Raw genomic sequence first — 8,989 nt, 5'->3', positions numbered from 1 at the left:
CTCGTGGGTCAGAAGCACAGGTAACAACCTAGGCTTGCAGGACTGGCCTCTGAAGTGGAGGGTGGTCTGTGGGACTGAGTCCTTTACCTGTGGAATCTGACTCTATCTCCAAGAAGCTGGTATCAGAATTGAGTTGAATCCTCGATCTCTGCTGTCCTCTGAGAATTGCTTGTTGGTGTGGGGAAGCTTCCACACATCGTACATTGGAATTGGGTCCTGGAACCCTTTCAGGAGGGATCCTAGTATACAGAATAGTAATAAGGGGAGAGGGGAGAGGAGCCCCACAGCACCCCATAAGCCCTTCTTTGGGTATCATCTGAACTGCTGCTGCCACACGCACATCTATTCATTCAATAAATCTTTATTTTCCTTTATAGAGTTATACATTTTTAATTTAATCTTCATTGTATTTTTTCCATTACCATTTAGTCCCCTTATACTCGCTCACCCCCAGCAATCAACACACTGTTGTCCATGTCCATGAGTCCTTTTTCCTTTTTGGTCAATCTCTCCACCCCCTAACCTCCCCTTACCCCACTAGCTGTCAGCCTGCTCCCTCTGAATCTGTCTCTTTTTTTCATGTCAGTTCAGTTTGTTCATTAGATTCCACATACAAGTGAAATCATATGGTATTTGTCTTTTTCTGACTGGCTTATTTCACTTAGCATAATGTTCTCCAGGTCCATTCATACTGTTGCAAAGGGTAAAATTTTCTTCTTTTTTATGATCGAGTAGTATTCCATTGTGTAAATGCTCATAGTAGTTTTATCCACTCATCTACTAATGGATACTGCTTCTGTATCTTGGTAATTGTAAATAATGCTGCAATGAACATAGAGGTGCTTATGTTCTTTCAAATTAGTTTTTGGGTCCCTTCAGATATATTCCTAGAAATTGGGTCAAAAGGAAAATCCACTTTTAATTTTTTCACATATCTTCATAATGCTTTCCATAGGGGCTGTAACAGTTTGCATGCCCACCAACAGTCCAAAAGGGTTACCCTTTCTCCACATCCTCACCAGCACTTGTTTTTTGTTGATTTCTTGATGATAGCCATTCTGACAGGTGTGAAATGGTATCTCATTGTGTTTTCTTTTTTTTCCTTTTTTTTTCATATTTAGAGAAGGGAATGGAGGGAGAAAAAGAGAGGAAGAGAAACATCAATGTATGGTTGCATCTCACGTGCCCAGAACTGGGGACCTGGCCTGCAACCTAGGCATGTGCCCTGCACTGGGAATCGAACTGGTGACGATTTGGTTTGCAGGCTGGCACTCAATCCAGTGAGCCACACCATCTAGGGCTCATTGTGGTTTTTATTTACATTTCTCTGATGATTAGTGACATTAAGCATCTTTTCATATATCTCTTGGCCATTTGTCCTCTTTGGACAAGTGCCTATTCAGGTCCTTCGCCTGTTGTTTAAATTGGGTTGTTTGTTTTTTTGGTGTTGAGTTTTGTAAATACTTTATAAATTTTGGATATTAACTGCTTATCAGATGTATCAGCGAATACGTTCTCCCATTCTGTGCATTGTCTTTTTATTTTGTTGATGATTTCCTTTGCTGTGCAAAAATATTTTAGTTTGATGAGGGCCCATTTGTTTATTTTTCTTTTGTTTCTCTTGCCTGGGGAGAAATATATTTGACAAAAAAATTTCTACAAGCAATGTCCAAGATTTTGCTGCTTATGATTTCTTCTAGGACTTTTATGGTTTTGGGTCTAACATTTAAATCTTTGATTCATTTTGAATTTATTCTCATGTATAGTGTAAGAAGATGGTCTATTTTCATTTTTCTACATGCATATGTCCAATTTTCCCAATCTTCTTGAATAAACTGTCTTTAGCCCACCGTATGTGCTTGCTTCCTCTGTCGAATGTTAATTGACTATAAAGGTGTGGGTTTATTTCTGGGCTCTCTATTCTGTTCCATTGATCTATGTGCCTGTTTTAATACCAGTACCACGCTGTTTTGATTACTATGGACTTATAGTATAGTTTCATATCAGGTAGCATGATTCCTCCAACTTTGTTCTTTTTTCTCAGGATCATTGTTGCTGTCGAGGGCCTTTTGCAGTTCCATATAAATTTTTGAAATATTTGTTCTAGTTCTGTGAAATACATCATTGGAATCTTGCTAAGAATTGCATTGAATCTATAGATTCCTTTGGGTAGTATGGACATTTTAATGATGTTAATTCTTCCTATCCATAAACATATGTGCTTCCACTTATTTGTATTTCTTCTATTTCTTTCTTCATCACCTTGTAATTTCCTGAGTACAGGTCTTTTCCATACTTGGTTAGGTTTATTCCTAGGTATTTTTTTCTTTTTGTAGCAATTGTGAATGGGATTATTTGCTTAATTTCCCTTGCTATTAGTTCGTTTTTGACATATAAAAATATAACTGATTTCTGAAAAATTGAGACAACTGTAATATAATAAACATGATTTCTAAATTTAAAAATAATTAAAAATAAAAATACAACTGATTTCTAGATATAAATTTTGTATCCTGATACTTTGCTGAATTTCTTTATCATATCTAGTAGTTTCTTGGTGGAATCTTTGGGGTTCTCTGTTGGGGACCACTTTGTGTGCTATTGGGAATTGTAGTCCCGCAAAAGACGCCTTGAAAAAGGCCTTGTAAGTCTCAACCAGAAAACTGGGAATGCTGGGAGGCAGGTGTGATCTGATCCTAACATCGAGGGTTCCCATGGGAAATCTGGCCTGAGGAATGCATTGTATCCATCTGCTTTGCACTGCCCTAGTAAGGACAAACCAGATGTTTAAGCTCTAAACAGGAGTGAATTCCTGAATTCAGGAGCCATACCTTAATGACCATCTGACTTCAGCATGTCTTACAGACCCTGACCTGAGACAAATCTGTGTTTCTTCAATTGTTACCTATGATCTTTGTTTTCTGTAAATATAGCCTTTGGGCATTGATTGATAAGCTTTGCATACATGCTGTATACTCCTGCACATATTGTTCTCAATAAAAGCCACTTCAGAGAAGGGCTCGGGGCATTCTCCACTAGAGAGAATCGCCTTCTGGACAGCACTTGGTGTCTGGAATGCCTTGTTATTTCAGACATTATTTCATCCATGGTGAATCAGAGGACTCCGCAGGACAGGGTCCACCACAGTTCTCTATGTACAGTGTCATGTCATCTGCAAATAAAGACAGTTTTACTTCTTCTTTCTCAATTTGGATGCCTTTTATTTCTTCTTGTCTGATTGCTGTGGCTAGGACTTTCAGTACTATGTTGAATAGAACATCATATAGACATCAAATAGATCGGGGACATCCTTATCTTGTTCCCGATCTTAAGGGGAACCCTTGTAGTTTTTGCCCATTGACTATGATGCTGGCAGTGGGTTTGTCATATATGACCTTTATTATGTTGAGGTATGTTCCCTCTAATCCCAGTTTGCTGAGTTTTTATCATAAATGGGTGCTGGATTTTATCAAATGCTTTCTCTGTATCTATTGATGTGATCATGTGGTTTTTATCCTTTATTTTGTTTATGTGGTGAATCTCATTTATTGACTTGTGAATGTTGTACCATCCTTGCAACCCCAGAATATCATTCAACAAATCATTACTGTGCACCTAGAGCTGGGGATACAGGAAACAAAACAAAGACCCTTGTTCACTTAGTTGCTGACACTCAAGTGTGGAGAAACAGATAACTAAATAAGTAAATAATAGAATGTTTCACTGTGATAGTGCTTTTATAAGAATAAAGCTATATTCTTCTTAAAGTTTTTATAAGCACTTCTTATAAGTGTTTTTATTAAGAAGAATATAGCAGGGAAGGGAGAGGTAATTTTAAATAGGTGGTCAGGTCTGTGAGGAGACCATTTCAAGCAGAAGGAACAGCAAATGTAAAGGCCCTGGGGCAGAAATGTGGCTGAAGTGTAATAAGACATGAGATCAGAGAAATAACCAGATCTTACGAGGTCTATGGTCATAGAAGGGAACTTAGCTGTTCCTCTGAATAGTATAGGCAGCCACAAGAAATATTTTGAGTTGGATCTGATTTCCATTGGAACCAAATTTAAAATTTTTTCTGCCCTGGTTGGTGTGGCTCAGTGGACTGAGCGCTGGCCTGGCATCCAAAAGGTTTCTGGTTTGATCCCCAGTCAGGGCACATGCCTGGATTGTGGGCCAGGTCCCTAGTTGATGGAGTGTGAGAGGCAACTGATCAATGTTTCTCTCACACATTAATGTTTCTCCCCCTCTCTCCCTCCTTTCTTGTCTCTCTAAAAATAAATAAATACATATTTTTAAAATGTCCCCCAAATAATTTCAAGTGTGTGAAAAGACTAAGGAGTATTTCTTAGTACCTGCTTCACAAAGGCCAAAATAGCCAAGAAACTTTCTCTAGGCACCTCTATATCAAGTTAGCAATTTTAACTTTATAGGTGTTTTTGGCCTTCGAATGATGAGGGCCGGCCCTGACAAGGAGTGGGCAGAGCCAGGGTGCTAACAGCCTTCAGTGCCTTGCCCATCCATCCTCAACTACCAGCTTTACTTTGTGGTGGCTCTAATTTGTACCCACCAAGGTCGGCATTCTTGCCAATGCAAGGAGAGCAGGGAGGACATTTATAAGCATCATTCAATAACGCTGGGGGATCCTCCACATACTTTTATGGGATCTGTGACATCATTACTATTTTTATAATACTAAGATGTTAGTTACCCCCTTTCCACTGATACTCTTATGAGTGTTAAGTGAAATTTCCCAGAGGCTAAATGACGGTTGATACAGCAACAGACTGAATGCAGAAACCACGTTTGGTTGGGATGGGGTTAGGGCGCCTGGGCTATGAGCAGACACTCTTCAGACACCAGCCGTCGTGGCTTAGGTGCATTTTATTGGTTTTCTTTCAGAATCCTTCCACAAAAGAGCAAAGTTAAAATCCAAGTCGCTAGAAAGAGAATGAGAACAATTCCCCTTCATCCAGAGCCCTCCACCCTTCTTCCCACGTTCATGGAGATGGAGGGCTGGGTACGTTCATCCCCCAACAAACCCCAAAAGGGAAAAGACCTACCACCCAGCAAACCCTGCCCCTCCACCCCATCCCCTACACGGTGATCCTGGCTGCAGGTAAGAACTGTTGGGATCCAGCAGGAACTCAAAACCCCAGAAGGCCATGGCCAGAATATAATCTGTGAACATTTTGTCCTCTAGCAGTGCTGTTGGGCCCAGCACCTGGGAGTAAAGAGAAAAATCAGTGAAAAGTTATCCACTTCAACCCTAATTGCCCCTAGAACAATGGAATTGGGCTCCCCCGTAAGACTGGGCAGGTGCCACATTTAAGCGGGCTCCATTAACATCTTACACATAGAGGTTTTCCATTTGTCACAGACATTTGTTATAAAACACTCCATATCCCTGCTGTTACCACCTCACTCCTGGGAGCCAGCTGTAAACTCCCAGGGCAGGGAGGATCCGAGGACGGTGCCTTATCCGGGAGCTGGTGCAGGTAAATGCAGTCAGACTTGAAGGGGCAGCGGCTGTTGCCCCGAATGAAGAACCGGCATGGGATCTGGCTATGGTGAGGAGAGGACAGGAGGAGAGAAGACCATTCATCGCCTTCAATACCTGCTGCCACAAGGATTGTTCCTTGTCCTTGCAGGAACAAGGGGCACTCAAGGCTGACGCACAAGGTTTGGTACGTTGTACACAGCACAGAGGCACCAACTACGTCTATGCAAGCACCACCACCAGCCTCATTACGTTGATTTTACACTTATTACAACTGTTTTCCAGCAGATGGCAGTAAAGTCTCAAGGAGGGGGCCTTTCTGTAATTCCCACAGTCTGGTCTTGGGACAGCAGTGAGCTGGGAATCTCCTTCCCTCCTTTGAAACAAGTTTCAGTAATACCACCAAAGGAAGTGGGAGAGTAAATAACCCTAAAATATGTCTCTGTAACCAAGTTACAACAATGCCCTATTCTACGATTTTATAATTGCTAGTTAATGAAACTGATTAAGAAGTTTCTCACTTCTGAGATTTCAGATTCACTCCGTGAAAGGTTAAATACAGGAGGGGTTTGTGGGCAACCTGTGATCCACTTAAGTAAGAGCAGCGTTATTGTGAGAAAGGCGGGTGAAAGGATAGAGTGCATGTTTGTAGTCTTTCCCCTGTATTATCATTCTGCTTGACTCCAACTGCTGAGTCCTTCCCGCGTCCTCCCGTTGCAGGGTGAATGAATGCCGGACTCCACTGGCCACCCAGGCTGGAAGCCTGGGAATTCCTCTGAATGCCGTCCCTTTCTCTTCCTCCTTCTCCTCCTCCCATTTGACCAAAGCTAGTGTCAGGCCACTCCATCCCGATAGCCTACAAGACCCCCACTTTTACCTGTCAGAATTCCCACCAGCCTCCCCAACCCAGCTCCCGTGACAGCAGCAGTCTGGTGGTCACCAGGGCCGGGACATTAGTCATCTTGCATTTCCCTTTCAACCTCGTTGGCCACCCAGGTCTGGCCCCTCTTCCTCTCAAGTCAGTACGGCCCCCACCATTCATTCTAGCACGCACGGTGAGTCCGAATGCCAGTTCAAACCCGCTTCTTCATTTACGTCACGTAGGGAATGCCTCAGTTTCTTCTTTTGCAGTGTGAGGATAGTAAGTCTCTACTTCATTGAGTTTATGGTGTGCAAAGTCTGTCATACGTAATAACCCCTCTGTTACGTTGCTGCTGACCATCCCGAGGCGAAGACCCCCCGGCTGGTATCCCAGCGCCACGCGTTTCCCCTTGGGCCTCTCCCCGCCCGCAGTGCTCTCATCATCCTGAGGAGCCGCCACTCCTCTCCCAGCGCCCACTCAGATACTTCCCCTCTGTGAGGCTCACCCAAGTTTTTGTCTCAGTAACTTTGTTGACGGCGCTAATACAGTTCTCAGGCAAAATCCAGGTATCTTCCCAACAAGGTTGTATGTCTCACAAGTAGACAAAACCTTCTTTGCCACACTTTATCCAAATATACTTCGCATGTTGCAAGTGTAATAAACCAATAAACCCTTTGGGAAGGTGGAATTTAGAACCTGGAGTTGTAGCTAATTCCAGATTTTGTATAAATGTCTACCCTCCACAGGAAGATTAAAACCTACCCAAATTTTCCCTGTATCCAAAAGCTGCCTTTTAGTCTCCTCTGAGACCCAAATTTTTAAAGATTATCTAAACAAATAACATGTACTCATATCAATTTACTTTCCTGTGTTAAAAACAGCAGAAATAAAAGCCAAGCAAGAACCGGAGTTGCCTGCATCGGCTCCTGAGCCAGGCTAGAAGAGAAACTTGACCTTGCTCTGCTGTTGTTATCCTAGTCACTCACGAGAGGAATTTATTTTTTGGGCTTTCAGAAACAGTAGAAATAGCTCACACCCTTGCCTGACACTTCCACCACTTGGAACCTCTAGGATTTGGGGGATCCCGGGTGGGGTGACCGTGGCTGAGCTAGAATGGGTCAGGGGCTGCCTTCCCTTCTTCCCTAACCCCCTGCCGTGTTCCCCCTTCCAGCCTTACCTGGTTCGAGCCTTGAAGTTCCTGATGAGTTGCTCCTTCTCAGCCCCATTGCTCACCCAGAATCTGTGAGGGATGATGTAGCTGGAATGGACGCGGCACTGGGGACAGGCCCTGCGAACCGGGAGAACAGTCACAGCTCGCAGGCCGGCCTCAAAGCCCACATCCCGCTGGGGCGCTCATCCCCCTCCCTGTGGGCCTGCCCGTGACACTGACTTGATGACATCCAGCGGGAGGTCCTGTCGGTTCTTCCGCCAGGTGCGCAGGCAGCCCAGGCAGTGGGCGTGAGTGCAGTTGGGCAGGATGCCAAAGATCCGCTTGGCCTCTGGCTTGTCCCACACCTTGTCCATGCAGATGCCACACACGACGTCCCGACTGTCCCACTCCCTCTGCCGCCATGGAAGGGTCAGAGAACACCTACACGCCCACACTGCCACCCCAAATACAGCCCAGCAGGCCTGGGCGTCCGAGGGGTCCAGCACGGCCGCACCTCTCTCTCTCCCCGACTCCCCCATGACCTGCTATACCTCAAGGTCCATGCTCTGAAGCGAGGCCACGAGCTCCTGGACAGGCTCTGACTTAGGCTGAGACTCCTGGGAGTCGCTGTGGTCTCCATCAGCAGCTGTCAGGGAAAACTGGATCCGTTCACTCATTTACTCACTCCCGCGGCATCTACAGATGGACTGCTGCCTGCAAGGCTCTGCGGGCGCACCCAGTCCTGCCCCGCGCAGCTCAGAGTCGGGTCAGGTGATGAAGTCTCTAATGCAACTACTTTTAACTGTGTTGCCCGATACAGCAGCCACTGGCCACGTGTGGTTATTGAGCACCTGAAATGGAGCTAGTCCAAACTGAGGTATGCTGTAATCTACACATAAGACTTTCAAGCTTAGTACCAAAAAATCTAAAATATTTCAGCAATAATTTTTATATCAATTACATGTTGAACTAATAGTATTGATATTAGATATATAACTTTTTATATATTGGGTTAAATAAAACATTATTAAAATTAACTTTACCCATTGCTTTTTATTCTTTTTAATGTGGCTAGAAAATTTTAAATTACATGTATGAATTATAAAATGTGACCTTTGGAAAAGTTTGGCAGGTCCTCAAAATATTAAACATGTTACCATATGATCCAGCAATTCCACTCCTATGCATATACCCAAGAGAAATAAAAATATATGTCCACAAAAAATTGGTATGTGAATGCTCATAACAATATTATTCATAATACCCCAAAATCAAAAGAAACCCAAATGTCCATCAACTGATGAATAAATAAAACAGAAGCACCATTATGTGTACAGTGGAACATTATTTGGTCACAAAAAGGTATGAATTGCTGCTCCATTATACATGTGTGAAGCTAGGAATTGTTATGCTGAGTGAAAAAAGCCAGACCCAAAAGGCCACATATTGTATCATTCCATTTATATGAAATGTCCAGGAT

This window comes from Pteronotus mesoamericanus, unplaced genomic scaffold, assembly GCF_021234165.1.
Source record: "Pteronotus mesoamericanus isolate MK-2021 breed Mesoamerican mustached bat unplaced genomic scaffold, CSHL_Meso_final contig_20, whole genome shotgun sequence".
Lineage (NCBI taxonomy): Eukaryota > Metazoa > Chordata > Mammalia > Chiroptera > Mormoopidae > Pteronotus > Pteronotus mesoamericanus.
The sequence above is the reverse complement of the archived record's forward strand: the minus strand, read 5'-3'. Positions refer to the sequence as shown.